The sequence below is a fragment of the Triturus cristatus genome, chromosome 10 (genome assembly GCF_964204655.1).
Source record: "Triturus cristatus chromosome 10, aTriCri1.1, whole genome shotgun sequence".
NCBI lineage: Eukaryota > Metazoa > Chordata > Amphibia > Caudata > Salamandridae > Triturus > Triturus cristatus.
This window is the reverse complement of record NC_140593.1, coordinates 65,663,758-65,684,243: the sequence shown is the minus strand read 5'-3', so window position 1 is coordinate 65,684,243 and position 20,486 is coordinate 65,663,758. Positions and strand designations below refer to the sequence as shown.

Below are 20,486 nucleotides of genomic sequence, written 5' to 3'. Positions count from 1 at the left end.
CCCCCTCTCCCACGACACAACTGAGCTCGAAGACACCGCTCCTCCCCCTCCCTTACATGGCAGGCTTTCCTCCCCCACTCCCACGACACAACTGAGCTCGAAGTAATTCTTTTTTTTAGAAGCTGGAACTGCTCTGGTCCAACGGCACATTAAATAGCGACTGCAAGTGCTCTTTTCTAATTTACAAACATGATTGTAAACTGACACTTTGCAAAAGTACTTTTCAGTACAGTGGAATAACGTGCCTTCCGCCGTAATTATTTTTTAGAAGCTGGAACTGCTCTGGTCCAACGGCACATTAAATAGCAACTGCAAGTGCTCTTTTCTAATTTACAAACATGATTGTAAACTAACACTTTGCAAAAGTACTTTTCAGTACAGTGGAATAACGTGCCTTCCACCGTAATTCTTTTTTATAAGCTGGATTATAAAGCATGGACACTACCTGAAAGTATTATTACAGTGCTTTACATGAGCAGCGCTTACTTTACACTGTACTGTTCTGTTTGGGAGCAAAAGGCACAATACGTGCGTTGCTAAAGATCACAAGATGTTGTGGCATGATTTTTTTTTTAAATCAGTTCCATTACATAATGTAATCCAAGCCACCAGCTTGCTTAGATGAGCAGCTCTAAGGGTATTTTTTAGAGCATGCCACTCGCATGTCAGGCTTTGTTCCCCCTTTCGCGCCAGGACAGAAACAAGCGATATGACAATTATACATAATAGAGCCATTAATGTTGTCTTATATAAACCTGCAATTAGACGTTTTGCCAAATAAACCTGCAATTAGACGTTTTTACAAAAGAAATTCGTGGGTTGTCTGCTAATTATGGTGTGACACAATCGAAGCCACTTCTCCCCCTCCCTTACAGCGAAGCCACACAGAGCCATCCGGATTCATTAATGAGATTCAAAAACACTAATACATTTAGTTCATTTCCCTTGCAGCACTTCATACAGTGCTCGTGGGCACACAATTAACTTTATTTACTATTTCTTTGTCTTGGTACACTTCATACACTGTTCGTCTTTTCTCGAACATGGGGGAAGGAAAGCATTAGTAAGTGCCACACACACCTTTATTAAGGAGGAGTTGTAGGAATTCTATTCACTACCTATACATTTAACGTCAGCAGGCACTGAAAGCGGAGGCTGTATTTGTTTTTATTAGACATCTGTTGAATTACATAATGTAATCCAAGCCACCAGCTTGCTTAGATGGGCAGCTCTAAGGATATTTTTTAGAGCACGCCACTCGCATGTCAGGCTTTGCTCCCCCTCTCTCACCCGCTCCTCCACCTCCCTTACTGCACGGGAGACTTCCGTGACAGAACAGACAACAGGCGCCACTGAGTTGAAACCAGAAAGAGCCATCCATCTTGGTTAATGGGGGCATTCGCAAGTGTTACAAATACAGTAAACACGGGCAACAGGACAGAAACAAGCAATACCAGACATCCTTACGAATTCAAGTTGCAAAACCGGTTCCTGTTCAGGTTTTAAACACACATTAGAGTCGTAGATTGTAGGGTTTTGCTAACGAAATACATGCAGAGAACAATTTAGGAACTTTAAAACACGCACTAATAACTTTGTAGTAACTTTGTCTTGGAACACTCCAGACAGTCCTCGTGTTTTACGTTTACATGCTCCATCCTCCAGCTCTATTTATTTTATGCCGTTTTATCAAGCATGAACACTGCCTGGGGATATTATTAGAGGGCTTTATATGAACAACCCTTACTTTACACAGGACTGATCTTTTTGTGAGTGACAGGGAGAATCAGTGAGTTAATGAAGATCAAAGGATGGACAAACTGCTGCCACTGGCCACGGCAGTCCAAGCCTCATACAGAGTGCTTCGACATTGGATGTAAATTCGGGAGCTGGGTTAAGGGAAGCAATTTTTGCTCACACACAGAGCATTATTATGCACATCAGCAGGCATTGAAGGTGCAGGAAAATGTTGAGTTCCTTAGAAATTAATAAGGTTACATGGTGTCATCCAAACCACCACCTTTCTTAGAGGGCCTGCTCTAATGGGAGTCAAGCAAGGCCTGCTTCTGTCTGTACGAAACTTGCCACTCTGACAATTATACATAAATGAGCCATTAATGTCGTCTTATATAAACCTACAATTAGACGTTTTTCCAAACAAAATTTTGGTTTGGCAGCTAATTACGGTGCGACACGCTATTTCAAAACGTGTACTTGCTTTGAAATAACATTCCGAGCCATGGTCACTTCACACTTTACAAACAGAACGATTACTAATTAAATAAAGAGCATTTACTAGGACATCCAATATATGCTGTGCAAATACTGCTTTTACTATTAATAAAGAGGGAACAGACAACTGGCACAATGGGCATGGAAGCCTGACAGAGCTATCCACCTTTATTATGAGATTCGCGTTTGCACGTGTTGCAACGAAACAAATCACGAGCGACAGTACCGCACAAGCCGTATCGAGACATCCTCCTTAATATAAGTAGCAACTCGGAAAGAATTAGTTTCACAAGATGGAATGTTAACGTGGACAGACTTAGCTGTGACAATTTGAGCATTGGGAACATATTATTTAAATTTTTGCTTCAGAAGCCTTACAAACACAAACACTACTGTTTCCACAACGCACAATGGTTAGCCACTTTGTGGGAGTCTGAAACAGGAATTTTAGAACATTGGCCTCTGTTCACTACTTCAGCTGCACTAATCTTCAATAAAACGCATACTTTCAATATAGCTCTTCTTTCACACACTACTACCACTACTACTTAATTCTAATGAAAAAATAAGGGTTATGTTCCTGTCCTCCAACAACAGAACGCCAGCTAAACATTCTCACATATGCACGGGAATGATTACGCTTTGGACAGTTTTACAAAAATGCAGGCGTGTTAGCGTGCAACATTGGTCATATAACTCAGAAAGGCAAACCAAAAAATCACAGTAAGAAATACCCTCGAGTGAGTTGTTTGTTACGCCAGGTCAAACATGGCCTTGCAAAAAGACACATAGACGTGGTGCAACAGGGGAGGAGGAAACACTTTTCAACGTTTCTTGAAATGTCTGTAACTCACATGTTGAGTGCACCTATTTGGTGATGGTTACATTGTACACTATAAACTCACATACACAAAGGACAAAACAGCAACAGACTTTATACAACAACAAAAAAAAAGATAGGGGGAAAGACTTTACACTTTTGAAGCAACATAAAGCACCATATGAAATTTTTTTTTTTTTAAAAGACCGTGGACAAACTCAAACAAAGCCAAATGCCTGCACTTACATGTGAAAGGGGAAGGGCATTTACATTTCAACGCAAGCTTTCACACTACAAGAAAGTTCACACTATTCATGGCTCCATCTTATCTGTACATCCAGCCCCACTTTCGCCTTGATTCTTTGTTCACTGTCAAACACCTTGACTCCATTTTATAACCTTTGGATCTATTTAAACTCTGCGCACATATGCTTACAAATGTTACTTCCTTGCTGCACAGAGAGACAACATTCGCAGGAGATACAGCGGTCAACTACATTTTAAGTAAGTGCACTTCTCGGCCATTCCAACTTAAACAACCTACATGTTCTTAATGTTAATTTTCAATGTAACCTATCTCTATTACTGTACTGCTGGATCTGTTATTTAAAGGCCATTTTGGGTACACATTGGCGGACAAAAAAAAACCAATGCTGTTACATTCCAATTTAACTTGCTTCTACATTTAGCTGCTAAGGAGAACAAACTTTCTTTCAGGCGATTTTAATGGGAAATTTCTAGTTACGTTGGGGGGAATGAATTGCACACCTTCCATAGATTTTTTCAGACACATTCACTGTGTACTGCAGGGCCTATCATCAAACACATTTGCGCCGCTTTAGCGGCATTTAACGGCCGCTAAAGCGGTGATACTTTTAACGCGGTCTCTTGATAATAGGCCCCATGCTTTGTAGGGCGCATCGAAATATTTTTAGTACAAGGTAGTTATTCAAAGGGACAATGCAACTATTTGCTCCGACAGTATGTACAGGTACTTAATTATGCAACAAAATGCCATTATTTAACTCCGTACGTACCTTGGAAACATACAGACTACTAAATCAACAAAAACATTAATACTGATTTATTTATACTTTGAAAAATTCAGATTGGCCGAGGCGAGATTTTACGACAACGAATTCGCACCAGGGGTGAATCAGAAAAACACAACACATCTGGTAAGTTCTGTTGAAAGTATACATTTTTTACGACTTTTAATAACAGTTGTCCTACTGTGCTTCACGCACCTCAAACACGCAAGGCATGGCTACAGTAAAATGATGCATTACTTTATCTGGGAAAAAAAAACACGCCAAACGGGGAATTTGACTACAGCGCAAAATAAAACAGAACTACACGACATACCGAACCTCTTCGTAACTTGCTCGCTCTTTCTTCTTAGCTTCACTACCTAACCCCTTCACTTACTCTAAAACGCATGCAACACTCCTCGTCATTTCATCACATCACGGCACCATCAAACAAACCGATTCCAAACATCATCAAACTAACAAACTTTGGGACTCTCTTGAAACATTAACTTAATTAACTCGTACCCTCCTCTGCTACACACAATGCTTTTACATACAAGACCATTTCGCATTTCAAACTCCGCTAAAGGTTCACCAACAACTTCACTCCAACTGACTTTCCCGCGTCCATTTCTTATCTTTTCCCGTTCACTCTCACGCAAAACTTTCCCGCACTAACATCGCGCCATGGCCAACTTAAATGCATGCCGTTCACTCGCTGACTACACACAAACAAAAAAGAAAAAGGCTCACCCTCAATGCTTCCACTCCAGTGCCAAAATAAGACCCTTACCTCATTCACTAACACGCAAAACATGATACATTAGAGGATCGAGGTGCAACATTTACTTACTTAGCACACAGTACTCATCGTTTAACAATCTCCAAATGTTGCACAGAACGATACACAAACTATGTTTTACAATCACATTCAAAATTTAGACACTTACCTTCTACCCTCGTCAATTACACATTATACATTTCAAAAACACATTTCACATAACACATTAACTGTTCGGAGCCGCTGGCTCACAAATAACGATCCTCACCTTTACGTCTGTTGTACATCGCGTTTTACCCAACCTACCTTGCACGACTCCACTTCGAAGTCTTTACACCTTTCGCCACACTCTCCCGCTAAACTTGAGACAACTGTCCTCCCTCAACGCACTACTTTAAGACACAGTTAACTCGCTTTAAACGTGTCGTAAAACACTTTCACAAACCGCTTACTACACACTACAACACGGAAATTGATCACCCTCCATGCTTACTCTCCGTTAAAACATTCACTCCCTTACCTCATCTGATTCGACGCTGCACAATACCTTTTACGCTAGAAGTACACCATTTACTTACTTTGCGCAGCCTCATCGCCTTTAACGATCCGCAGCACTTGCACATACCGCTACACTCCACCTACCTTGCACGCGTCCACGTATTTGCTTTGCCATGTTCAGGGACACTCTTAACTTCACTATCGAAGCCCTTACCTTCCTTGAAGTCGCATGCAACAGTCCTCGTAATTTCTTCACATCACTGCCCCATCAAACTCAACTAATCCAAAAATTAGCTCAAACTATCATTTACAATCACTTAAAAAATTACACATTTACCTCATACCCTCCTCAACTCCACGTAATACATTTACATTACATCTTTCATACATTAAAAATTCGGGTTACATTTCACTACTTACGGACGCTGCATCGGGACGAACGCTCCTCACCTTTACATGCGCTGCACATCCCGTTGCCCTCAAACTACCTTGCCCAAGGCCACTTTGCACATTTTTGACTGTAACCCACATTCTCCCACTTTACTTACAACTGCCCTCCCTCAACGCACTACTTTAATGGCCAGTTAACTCGCTTTAAACGCGTCGTAAACACTTTAAAAAACCAGTTTCTACACACTACCACACACAAAATGCACACCCTCACTGGTTACCCTCCCTTGGAAAATACACTGCCTTACCTCATCGGATTCGCCGCTACTCAATACATTTTACGCTAGCATAATACCATTTACTTTCTTTGCGCTGTATCATCACCTTTAACGCTCCTCACCCCTTGCACATACCGCTAGACTCCAAATGCCTTTTCCGCGTACACTTCTTAGCTTTGCCACGTTCACGCTCACTCTTAACTTCACTATCTAACACCTTGCCTTCCTATAAGTCCCATGCAACACTCCTCAAAATATTCTACAAATTTCACACTTTAAACACACTCTCCACATTAACTTCACAACTGTCCACCCTCAATGCGCTAGTTCAAGGGACACAGTTAACTCGCTCCAAGGCGTATTTGATACAACTTCACTTACTTCATTCACTCCGACGCACCTCCATTACTTTCGTTATGTTTAGGCAACAATGCAAGGGCCACAGCTGCTTAGCCTACAACGGTCCGCGACTAAAACACTTACACAAACCGCTTTAGACACATCTAATCACGCTAAAAGCTCACCCTCCCTGCTTACACGCTCTTTCAACCTTCAGGCTCTTACTTCATCCAATTCGCCACTACACATAATTCATTGCAAGTTAACAGTACAACATTTACTTACCAAGCTCCTCACACATTGCACATACCACTAGCCTCCAAACGCTGGGTACAGAACCCAAAACCACACCTACACAGCAATAAAACAAACAGCCCTTACACTCCTCAAAAGTGCCCGAAACTTTTCAGCCCGAAAATAATTTAACACTATTCACATCGCATAAACACACGCACACAGCTCCCCTTTACCGATATAACTTCCATTTCTGAGAAAATAAAACACTCTCCGTGCCGGAAAACATACTCCACACATACCTCTCCCGTTGCGAAGTCCACACCATTCTCCTCCATCGTTAGACGTTTTTAGAACACAGCACGATCCGGCAGCTGATACAACAGTGGGCGTTCCCCATTCCCTACTACAAACGTCCGTAACGTGGCGCGTGCGTGCCTCTTGAAGCGTGGTTAATTTTTTCACGTCTGTCGCTAAGAGCCAAACTGGGGAAAGCGCGTAAGTGCAATCTAGAATTCACCTCTCTTTCAATTGTCTTTGAACTAACACGTGCAGCAGGGCTGATCCTCTGTTAATTGCAATAATGCGTGATATTTCGTTGTTAGCAAAAAGTTACTTTTTACTTTTAATAGAAATCGCGCACCATTAACACATTTTATAACAGGGGAAAGGGGAGAATTCTCTCACGTTTAAAAATACCATTTAGATTTTTGGCATTACAGACATTTCCTTACCTCACAATAACATTACATTTATTGGACATATATATGTCCTGTAACTCAGAAGGGTTCAAAGCTGTCACACTTGCAGTACACAACATATCACCACTGATAATCTCATCACAAGTGGTCTTAAAGCTGGCTTATCCCTAGGGATAATGTTTAAGATAATTCTCAATAACATGCTATTTACAGCTATGGAATTCACAAGTGTAAAATAGGTGAATAATGGGCTGTTCCTATTCAAACTTAACTGTCACAGTGCATTGTGGACTTTCTACTTTGGAACAAAATTGCCCTAGGATTCTTAGTATGGTCTACATATTGTCAACAAGCAAACTCGATACTTCCTGAAGCCCACTACCGTCATCGTTTGACATGTTTACAACATTCTTTTGCGCCCCTTCATTGCTTCTAATATTGTGCTGTGGGTGCCTTTGGTTGGCTGTTTGGCTCTCCTCTATGCCTCTCCTACATTTTGGTCCCAACAATTAGCACCATATTATTTTGGGCATCAAAAGCATTCACAGAGGGATAAAGCCTTGTTAGGGGGAACTTACTATGTTGATGGGGTTGCACCAAGGAGATTGTGCACAATAGACAACTAATTATAAGGTCCAAAAATAAAAAAAACAATAGACTACCCCTGTACACATTTACTACCCCTCTTCTAACACACTACAACTCTTTTAGCCCTCAAAAACTCTACTACCACTACACCAACTCTCTTCTCACCCTCTACCGCTCTACTATCCAGCAGCACCTCTAATAACCCTAGACCCCTCGACTATCCCTCTACTACCCCTCTTCTACACCTCTACCACTCTACTACCCCTCTACACTACTACAACCCCTGTAGTAGCCCTCTTCTACCACTCTAACACTATAGCACTCCTCTACCACCTCTATTCTACACCTCTTCTAAACCTCTTATGAACCTCTACTACTCCACTACTTCTCTCTACCACTCTTCTACCCCTTTACCCCTCTTCTACCCCTGTGCCACTGTAACTAGCAAACACAGTATGTCACACTCTGCACCGCCACAGCATCAGTCTGCACCATAACAGCATTACTCAGCACTACCACAGCATCACTAAGGGCTACCACAACATCACCAAGTGATGCCACAGCATAACTCAGCGCCAACACAGCATCACTCAGCAGCATGAACAATTCACCCAAAAACTAAAGCTTTTTTTGTACAAAAACACTTACACGTAGCAACACCCCCCCAAAAAAATGCAATTCATAACTAATGGTTTTTTATTAGGTATCAACAACAAAGTTGCATCTTCTTAATGTTTTTCTTCACATTTCTTTAACAGAGGCTTTGCTGTGAGAATACGCAACCAAACAAAAAGGTAGGCAAATTCATTAATACTTATCAAACGCTTAACATTTTTTTTAGTATTTGCGTGGAACACATCTATTTCATCACAGGGGTAATAACCAGATTTGATCTATACCACTTACTACATAACACCAATACATATAATATGCATAAGATTTTACAGGCTGGTTATCATCAAGGTAATGAGAAATTTGATAGCAAGTCACAAGGCAAACAATGTCTACCAAATAGTACTTTTGCAATTTTACATAGTGTTTATAAACTGGTTATTACATGGAATTCGAATGATCTACATTATATTATGGACCTTGGAGATGCTTTATATAGAGAAATGCATTCCATTAACAAAGAAACACTTATGTATCCTGATGATTTACCTAAATATATAGAACACAACAACAACATCTATTCAATCACGCTAAGGAAACCTTATTATGGTAACATTCTTCAACGTTTATATCCTGATTTTAGAACAGCATTAGGATTAACAATCAATAGGCATTGTGGCATACTACTTTGTATAAGTGGATATGTTGTTGCAATTTTTAAATATACGCAAACATACTTTGTATTTGATTCACATAGCAGGGACAACCAAGGAATGCCACAACCGAATGGGACGTGCATTACTATTGAAATACAAAGCTTGGAAGGAGTAATTGACTACATTATAAAACTTGCACACTGCATTAAAGTTCCGTCTGAGGAATGTGTTGCATTTGAATTAACTCCAATAGATATATGTTCCATTATGAAGAGATCACTACAAAAGGCAGTTAGGAAAACAGCAAAAAGACCGATTTAGACAAAAAAGAAAGACTTTATGTACATAAGACAGAAAAAAATTTATACCAAAGTAAAGATACATTTATCACTTCTTCGCCAGATATAGCAATAATGCCAAATGAAAGTAATGCCAATTGCTTTGAGTATTCACAACTTTCGGCCAATTCAGTTTCCACAGTACAAGCAAATCACCAAACGGAACATGTTATAAATGTAGAGGTACAATTAGTGTCAAAACAAGCAAAAAAAAGGTCCTATTAATTCTGCAGAACATTTCGGGACAAGCAAAAGAAGGTGTGTTGTAGTCAGGATCGATAAAACAAGGAAAAAAAACGCACAAACTATTAGGGGAATAATTACTAATTTCCATAAAGTTATAGTCGATGGACCAGAGTACATTTGTACTATTTGCAATCAATTATGGCATAAACAGTCTTTATTAAATACACAAACTATTTGCACACGGGAAATATTTGTCCAATGTAATGTTAGTAGCAACAAAATAAACTATATTTGTAGAACTTGCTATACTTACATTCTTAAAGATAAAATACCACCAAGTTCTTTCTTAAACAGGATGAAGTTCCCAAATGTACCAACGCAATTACACTTGCATAATTTAGAAGAAAGATTAGTTTCTCCTAGAATTCCTTTCCTTCAAATTCGATCTTTAGCAAGGGGATTTCAAAAATCATTATCAGGTGCAGTTGTGAATGTCCCTGCCGATGTTATGACAACCATTACTGTTTTACCAAGGCAAATTAATGACACCATGACAATTCCGGTCAAATTAAAAAGGAAGTTAGCTAACAAATCATACACACATTTTGAAAATGTTAGACCAAATATTGTAAAACAAGCAGCTATATGGCTAGCAAACAATAGTGCCATGTTTAATGACTATGGAGTCATTATTAATCCAGATTGGGAGTATATACCACCAGAAACACGGATAGTGAAACATCTGAAACAGATAATTGTTCAGATACTTCAGACAACAGAGAAGCAGGAAATTTAGATACTATGTTAGAAAACGAAGCAATTACCACTGATCTTGTTAATATCTTAAGTTTAGCACCAGCAGAACATAACACACCAAGAGGTTTATATGAAGACAAAGATTCAGAATTTTTAGCTTTTCCATCAATTTTTTGTGGTGAACGAAGACCTAGCAATAAAGATAGACATGTACCTGTACATTATAGTACCATTTGTCAATGGGAATTAAGAAGTTGTGATAGAAGAGTAGATAAATCGATAACGAATGTTTTATTTAAACTAAAAAAATTACATATTAAACAAATCCAAGGTAAAATTAACATTTCATTGCGGAAACATTTTACCGGTGGAAAAAGGATTACTGCAAAAGACATTAAATATAATTTGGGGGATATCCTACAGTATAATGAAGGTTACAAAATATTAAAGACTATACGCAGTTCTCCACCATATTGGGAAAGTTGCAAAAAGGATCTGTTTGCCATGATCAGGCAACTTGGGATACCAACTTTTTTTCTAACGTTATCTGCAGCAGAAACTAAATGGCACCATTTAATAAATATACTATTAAGAGTTGAAAAACTACAAGAATGCACAGAAGAAGAGTTTATAAAGATGCCTTGGGAAACTAAGTGTAAATTAATACAAAAAGATCCAATTACATGTGCAAGGCATTTTGACTATCAAGTTCGGAAATTATTTAATTGTGTTTTAATGCATAAAAGTAATCCCATTGGGAAAGTAGTTGATTACTTCTACAGAGTAGAATTTCAACAAAGAGGTTCACCACATATACATGCATTACTATGGATTGAAAATGCTCCAATATACGGTGTGGCAAACGTAGAGGAAGTAATTAGCTTTATTGATCAGCATGTCACATGTAGTAAGTCACAAAAGCCACAATTACAGGATTTAATTTCTCTACAAATGCATGGGCACACCAAAAACTGTAGAAGGAAAAACAAAAGAACATGCAAATATCAATATCCTAAATATCCAATGTCAGACACAATAGTACTAGAATCTTTACCACATAACGAAACAGATAAACAATGGGAAGAAAATATCCAAGTTATCCATGAAGCTATGATTAGTCCTAATTTTAATGCGTTAACTTTTAATGACTTCTTAGACGCGATAAAAATGGATAATAAGCAATATATGAATAGTATAAGGTCAATACTGGAAAAGACAACAATTTTTTTAAAGAGAACACCAGGAGAATGTTTTATAAATAACTATAACTGTACTATTTTGGAGTCTTGGGGAGCAAACATTGACTTACAATTTATATTAGATGCTTATGCTTGTGCTGTCTACATTATTTCATATATCAATAAATCACAAAGAGGAATAAGCAAACTCATTGCACAAGCTGCTAAAGAAGTAAATTGCAATACTAATGTAAAGGAACAACTTAAACACATAAGGAACACATTTCTAAACTGTACAGAAATAAGTGCGCAGGAAGCCGCTTACCTCATTCTTCAAATCCATTAAGGAAATGTTCACGCTCATTTGTATTTATTAATACTAGCCCTCCTAAGAAAAGAACTTATTTAATGAGAGATATCGAGACTATCAATGCTTTGCCAGATACATCCATTGACATCCAATGTGAGAATATTATAGTGAGATACTGCAAACGGCCTAACATTTTAGAGAAATGTACATTAGCTGACTATGCGTCACATTATAATTATACTCCTACAAGGAAATTTCTAAGAGAGAAAAATGACAGTGAAAATTTGCTCATCGAAACAGATTTTTACAGTTCAGATGATGAAGAAATAGAAAGCAGAAAATATGAAGATGAAAATATACACATAGACACAAAATATACCTTGAAGAAGCGCCCACGTAGTAAAATTATACGTTACTGCAGATTTAACAAAAACAATGACCCTGAAAATTGTTATAGAGAAATATTAATGCTTCACTATCCCTGGAGGGACGAAAGTAAAATAATATTAAATAGCAACACATACTATGAAAGGTATGTACAAGTTAAAAACATTGTAGATATGCAACTAAGAAATTATACTAGTAATCATGGGGAGATTGCAAACATTAATGCTGAAAGCACTAATGAAATACTATTATCACCTCCTCTCTCACCATTTAGAAAACCTTCGCCCAAATATTACACTGATGCTAACATTAACGAACAGGCAATCATATATGACATGTCATTAGATTTAGGTATTAGAAGCATTATTGAAGAACAAAGCCTAACAAATTCTATTTTACCAGATGAAAATTACTATGATCTTATGCATAATTTACCCGAGGAACAATTACATTTTGTTTACCATCATTTGCACTTGTTGAAAACTAGTGACACTCCATGCTATACTTTTCGCACAGGAGGAGCAGGAGTTGGGAAATGCTTTTTTATCACTGCATTATATCAAACATTAGTACGTTATTATAATACAAAAGCTGGTGAGAATCCAGACAATATTTATATATTGCTTACAGCTCCAACAGGCAAAGCAGCACATAATATTAATGGGAAAACACTACATAGCACTTTTAAAATACCTGTCTCACAAAGTATGAATTATAAACCACTAACTCATGAACATAGATCTGCTCTGCAAAATCAAATGATGCATGCTAAAGTACTAATTATAGATTAAATTTCTATGGTAGGAAGAAATATGTTCAATTTTGTGCATAACAGGCTACAAGAAATAAAATCTTCTACTCAACCGTTTGGAGGTATTTCAGTTTTAGCTATTGGAGACTTTTATCAACTAAAACCAGTTTTCGACAGCTATATTTTTGAGGAAGGGAAACATTCATATGGTCCTTTAAGTACTAACTTATGGGTAGAACATTTTAAATTATTTGAACTGACAAAAATAATGCGGCAGAAGAATGACATTCAATTTGCAGAATTACTAAACAGATTAAGAGAGGGGAAACATACTGAAAAAGATATTTCTGATATAAAGCTGCGAGAAATACAACCAAATCCCAGCCTTAGCAAAATAATACCATATATAATGTCAACTAATCTAGAAGTGAATGAGATCAACAAAAACATTTTAGAACAACATAGCCAGCTATATCCAGTTTTCACAACAATAGCTAAAGATACCGTCATTTCAGATCTTGCAGAGAAAGTGAAAGAAACTATACTTAAACAATTACCAAAAGATCCTAGCAAAACAATGGGACTTGCACACACATTACACATAGCTTTAAAGCTACGCTATGATTTAACTTGTAATGTTGATGTTAATGACGGCTTAACAAATGGAGCTTCAGGTTTAGTAGAGTTAGTTGAAGTCATTAATAATACTCCATTTCTTGTATGGGTAGCATTTGATAATAACAGTGTTGGTAAAATGACACGCGAAGCTAATAAACACTTATATCATTCACAAATATTGGATACATGGACACCAGTACATCCTATAGCAAGACATTTCCAATATACTAAAAAGTTTATTACTATTATACGCAAACAATTTCCATTACGACAAGCATCGGCAAGAACTATCCATAGGACACAAGGAGAAACTATAGAACCACTGTATATACACTTTAGTAACAGTAAAATTCATCATCTGCATTATGTAGCTTTAACCAGAGCAAAATAAATAGAAAACATATATATTCTGAACTTTAAGGAGGACAAAATTATAGTGCATCCCAAAGTTAATTTAGAAATGGAAAGATTAAGAACACAGATGCCACTAGAAATTTCTGTACCACAATTACAAAAATACAATGCACATATTAATATTATCCCACACAATATACGGTCACTTCAGAAATTTTTTAGATCTATGTTATCCGATAGAAACATGTTACGAGCAGACATCATTTGTTTGGCTGAAATAAACACTACAAAAAAGGCAACACACTTAGATTTTTTAATAGAACATTATCAGCATATGATATTTGATAAGTTCCATGCACAAAATACAAACCATGGTATGATGCTTTACTACAAACGGGATATTTTTATTCTGCCTATTTATGAAACACAACAAGGGATTGACATTATACATTTCACATTACATATAAATAATAACGATTACCTACTGGTAATCATATACAAACCACCACATGTATTAATACAATCACTATTGCAAACAATTATAAACATAACAAAATTTTACCAAAACTACAAATACATCATTATGGGGGATTTTAACGTCGATTTGAAAAATAACAATACTGCCACTAATGAACTTCTTCAGTTCTTTAACAAAAAATTAGGATGCATACAAGTCATAGACAGTTACACAACGAACTACCAAACTTTATTAGACCACATATACACAAGTGATATACTGCAAGACTATGGGACATTAGAATCTTATTACAGCGATCATAAGGCTTTATGGGTATCAATTTGATATGCTACTAACTTTTCTATCATTTCAGATGCTGACTATTCAACAAATTATTAATAAGCCAGCAGAAGACAACAAACCTTATCAGAAACCAATCAGAGTCAACGTTATAAAGTGCTCTGAAAAAACATATTACAAAAATGCTAAACAAGAAAACAAAGTCCTGTTTCATTTGGCATTAGCTGATGCAACTGGACAGATCAAAGCTACATGTTATCAAGGAGAAATGCACAGTCAAATTAAAGAAAACAATGGACTCCTAATACGCAATTTCTTAATCAAAAACAATTCGATACTCATAACCAAACAAACTAAAATAACAAAATTTAATGCAATGCCAATATCAGACTTTATAGTCAAACAAGCAGAACAAATCTTGCAACCGCCAGCACCACCACCATCACCTATAAAGGCGGTAAAAGAAGCACGCTTAAAAAGCCTTATGACTGTTTGAGGAACTATTGCAGAAGTAAATATAAAACACACCTTACATTAATATGCCTCTAACTCAATATTCCTCTACTAACAGTTAACCCTAAATCATCAAGCCATACATCATCATCATAGATATCCAAAAGCCAATCCCTTCAAAAGTTAGACTATACCACTCACTATGTATAACTATTCTAATAACTAGATACAAATACATCTAATTCAAAGTTTCGCTCTCTAATGCTCACTCTCTACCACAATTTCTTTACATGCTATATATCTTTCACTCAAATACACAAACTATCGGTCACTAGCAAGAACTAACTCTATCAATCAAAAACTTCTCTACAGCTAAGACTCTAACATTAAATCAATCATTAGGAACAACTACTAACAAATTTGTACATTGCATAAATAATGAACTATTAACGTTAATAACTCACAAACTCCCTCACTAACACTCGATATGAATACAAAGGCAATTTTGATTATGTTTTTTTTTCAAAGGAGGAACAAATTAAGACAGTCTTCATCAACGGGCAAAGAGGTAACATTAAATCAATCACCATTAAAGACTCTACGGATTTCGTAAAGGTGACATTATGGAGAGAGGCTACAACTTTTGAAACCAACATCGGAGAATAGGTTACATTAATACATGTCACTGTACATGAATTCAATGGAGAGAAAATATTAAATTCAACAAGGCACAGCAAAATACAAGTGAGTAAAACCATTTCAAACAGTGGCAAGACAATTTCCAGGAGTGCTTCAATAAATATAACTTCGGTTGCTTGTAGCAAGATTCAATTCCTCGTCTAACCTTATAAACATCGGCATCGCTGATGCACATCACAACATATTCTAACTCTCTTACAACCATCTACAGTTTTAATACCCCTCTACACCTCTACTACCCCTCCAGCCCTATACCACTCTTATAACGCTAAACACCTCTAATAACACTAGACACTACTACACCGACAATAACACTCTTCTAAACATCTTATGCCACTCTTCAGAACAGATACACCTCTTCCACACATCAGTTACAACGCAAAAAGCATTCTAACCCTGTAATATACTTTTACTATACCCCTTTAAATTATACTGCCACTTGAACCTCTTCTACACCTCTATCCCAATAAGACTTTTAGATCCCTCTTCTAACCTTTTAGCCCTCTAGACATCAAATAGATTCTAATATTAAACCAATATTCTAACCCCTAACCCCTTTACTGCCCCTATAACACTACAATACCCCCTCTCAACCCCTATAGTACTCCACTTACAATTTTAGCCACTTTTTGACCCCTCTACTGCCAGTAAAAAAAAATTAAAAGCCTATACACTTCTTATACCACCGTATACACAGTTTTACAACTCTACCCCTCAGCTAATCCAATACCCTTCTTCTAACAAACTTATATCCCTCTTTTGCACCACTACCACTCTACCAACCCTCTAGTCCTCAAACTATCTTATATCCCTTTACCACTACACTGACTCGCATACACAAATCAACCTCCATTATACCCCACTACCTCTACTACTTTCAACATCTCTGTCTCTAATTTACAAAATTAACAATATTACACTCTTTTAATGTTCTTCAACATGTCTAACACTCTTGTACACTGAACATTCATTCCAACCCTATAATTATATGCTACTTCTATTATAAACATCAAACCCTTTTCAACATATCTAATACCCTTCAAATCCTCTACTACCCCACTATCACTCAAATAACGCTATACTACACCCCTGCTACCACTCTACTACCCCTATAACACTATGCTACCCCTCTACAACTCTTTTACTAACTTACTGGAAAAAAAATAACATTAACAAGATTAGTAATACTTCTTTACATTCTATTCACAGGTAACAGAACCACCACCGGAAACCATCGAAATTCAAATCTATGGCATAGAAAAAATGGAAGGAACAATAAGTACTATTACTACCCAAGTTAAAAACACGGACACGTTCCAATCAATGGATATAAGCAATACACTTCTCATCAATTGGTTTATGCTTAATGAAGATATAGAAGACTTAGCAGATGCTCTTATACACCATGTGAAGCAGTTTTTTGCAATGGAAACATTATTGAAATAATAAAAGATATTACAACCGAGGAAATGATTACAATTAACCATGCCTAAATTGCCAAGGACAACAAATCTTAGTAATAAACAACGCATTTTCAATATGTAAATATTTAATATATGTTAATCATTGTGAAATATTGTACTGCAATAAATAAACTTTGCATTAAAACTTTTTTTCGTTTGTAACATTTTCTTTTGAAAAACAATTATATTGTTGTATGTTACACTTTATAGCACAACAGCAATAAGTATCTCATTACACGTGAGCTTGCACGCGTGCATGCACTAGGCCAGCCAGCAGCACTGCGTCATCGCGATCACTTTTGCTTTTGCAGTGATCGTGATCGCGATGACTGTCGTAGCCAATGCTTGTTTTATCTCTGCTCTCTCTCACACACCATGCTCTCAGGACGACACACACACTGCAGTCTCTCTCACACACACACTGCTGTCTCTCACACACACACTGCTGTCTCACACACACACTGCTGTCTCACACACACACACTTGTCTTACACACACTGCTCTTTCTTACACACACTGCACTCACACACTACACTCACACACTGCATTCACACACTGCACTCACACACTGTCAGTGCATTAGTTCACCCCGTCTTGACGCTGCATGAAAACAGGATGACCACTGTCCAGCATGAAGTGAGACATTGTGATCGGGGCTGGAGATGCTATTTAGTAATCTGCTTAGAAGATTGTGTTTCAGTTATGGCATTAAACATAAAGGAGCACTGGCAACGCTGATAAAATGGATTTTATTGTGAATACTGACTACAACTTTAAAAAAACCTGCAGTACTGAAACAAGCATTTGCAATGCAATAGTTCTCGCTTTTGCTAAATTTTAAAATATTGCCAGTGTTCATGACAATGCCTTTTTAATCTATTTTATAAAACAAAGACATAAAGTCATGCCATTATCATTTACAATGCCAATAGCTGGTGTTGCATTATTAATAGCAATGCCAACTGCTCACACTTTCCTAATGCGAGACCTAATGCATTGCAAATGCTTGTTTTCTGTAGGGCAAAGGGCTCTGTACAGACTGCCAAACTCTGGACTGCCCTCACGGGGGTACGGCTCTGTACAGACCTCCAAACTCTAGAATCACCTCACAATGGGGTAGGGCTCTGTACAGACCTCCAAACTCTAGAATCACCTCACCATGGGGTAGGGCTAGGTACAGACCTCCAAACTCTAGAATCACCTCACAAGGGGGGTAGGGCTCAGTACAGACCACCAAAATCTAGAATCCCCTTACAAGTTGGGGTAGGGCTCTGTACAAACCACCAAACTCTAGAATCCCCTTACAAGGTGGGGTAGGGCTCTGTACAGACCACCAAACTCTAGAATCCCCTCACAGGGTGGGATACGGCTCTGTACAGACCTCCAAACTCCAGAATCCCCTCACAAGGGGGTAGAGCTCTGTACAGACCTCCAAACTCTAGAATCACCTCACAAGGGGGGTAGGACTCTGTACAGACCACCAAACTCTAGAATCCCCTTACAAGGTGGGATAGGGCTCTGTATAGACCACCAAACTCTAGAATCCCCTCACAAGGTGGGGTAGGGCTATGTACAGACCTCCAAACTCTAGGATCCCCTCAATAAAGGGGTAGGGCTCTACAGACAACCAGATTCTAGAATCCCCTAACAAGGTGGGGTAGGGCTCTGTCCAGACCTCCAAAATCTAGAAAGCCCTCACAAGAACATGAGGGCTCTGTACAGACCTCCAAACTCTAGAATCCCCTCACAAGGGGCTTAGGGCTCTGTACAGACCGCCAAACTCTAGAATCCCCTTACAAGGTGGGGTAGGGCTCTATACAGACCACCAACCTCTAGAATCCCCTCAGAAGGTGGGGTAGGGTTCTGTTCAGACCTCCAAATTCCAGAATAACCTCACAATGGGGTAGGGCTCTGTACAGACCTCCAAACCCTAGAATCCCCTCACAAGGTGCAGTGCTCTGTAGAGACCACCAAACTCTAGAATACCCTTGCAAGGGGAGTAGGGCTCTGTACAGACCTCCAAACTCTGGACTCCCCTCGCAGAAGACTTAGGGCTCTGTACACACATCCAAACTCTAGAATCACCTCACAATGGGGTAGGGCTCTGTACAGACCTCCAAACTCTAGAATCACCTCACAAGGAGGGCAGGGCTCTGTACAGACCACACAACTCAAGAATCCTTTTACAAGGTGGGGTAGGGCTCTGTACAGACCACCAAATACTAGAATCCCCATACAAGGTGGGGTAGTGCTATGTGCAGACCACCCAACTCTACAATCCCCTCACAAGGTGGGGTAGGACTCTGTACAGACCTCCAAACTCCAGAATCCCCTCACAAGGGGAAAGGGCTCTGTACAGACCTCCAAACTCTAGATTCGCCTCACAAGGGCAGTAGACCTATGTACAGACCTCCAAACGCCAGAATCCCTTCATGAGGGGGTAGGGCACTGTACAGACTTCCAAACACTGGGATCCCCTCATAAGGGGGTAAGGCTCTGTACAGACCACCAAACTCTAGAATCCTCACACAAGGGAGGTAGAGCTCTGTACAGACCACCAAACTCTAGAATCCCCTCACAAGGGGCTTAGGACTCTGTACAGACCTTCAAACTCTAGAATCCCCTCACAATGGGGAAGGGCTCTGTACAGACCTCCAAACTCTAGAATGACCTCATAAGGGGGGGGGGGGTGTTTCTGTCCAGAACTCCAAATTCTAAAATCCCCTCACAGTGGGGGTAGGGCTCTGTACAGACCTCCAAACTCTAGAATCACCTCACAAGGGGGGTAGGGCTCTGTACAGGCCTCCAAACTCTAGAATCCTCACACAAGGGACTTAGGGCTCTGTACAGACCACCAAACTCTAGAATCCCCATAGAAGGTGGGGTAAGGCTCTGTACAGACCACCAAACTCTAGAATCAACACACAAGGGAGTTACGGCTCTGTACAGACCACCAAACTCTAGAATCCCCCTCACAAGGGGGGTATGTTTCTGTCCAGAACTCCAAACTCTAGAATCCCCTCACAATGGGGGTACGGCTCTGTACAGACCTCCAAACTCTAGAATCCCCTCTGAA

The 20,486-nt window shown here is 38.7% G+C and overlaps 1 protein-coding gene and 1 long non-coding RNA gene across 2 annotated transcripts in view; one reads left to right on the top strand and one right to left on the bottom strand.

Moving 5' to 3' along the window:
* GALNT15 (polypeptide N-acetylgalactosaminyltransferase 15) overlaps positions 1–20,486 on the bottom strand; it is a 143,706-nt gene that overhangs the window by 25,175 nt on the left and 98,045 nt on the right. The window lies entirely within an intron of this gene.
* On the top strand, positions 8,657–17,441 carry LOC146788841 (uncharacterized). Its single transcript, XR_014969994.1, has 3 exons — positions 8,657–8,686; positions 15,777–15,992; positions 17,157–17,441. It is a non-coding gene; the product is annotated as an uncharacterized LOC146788841 (long non-coding RNA).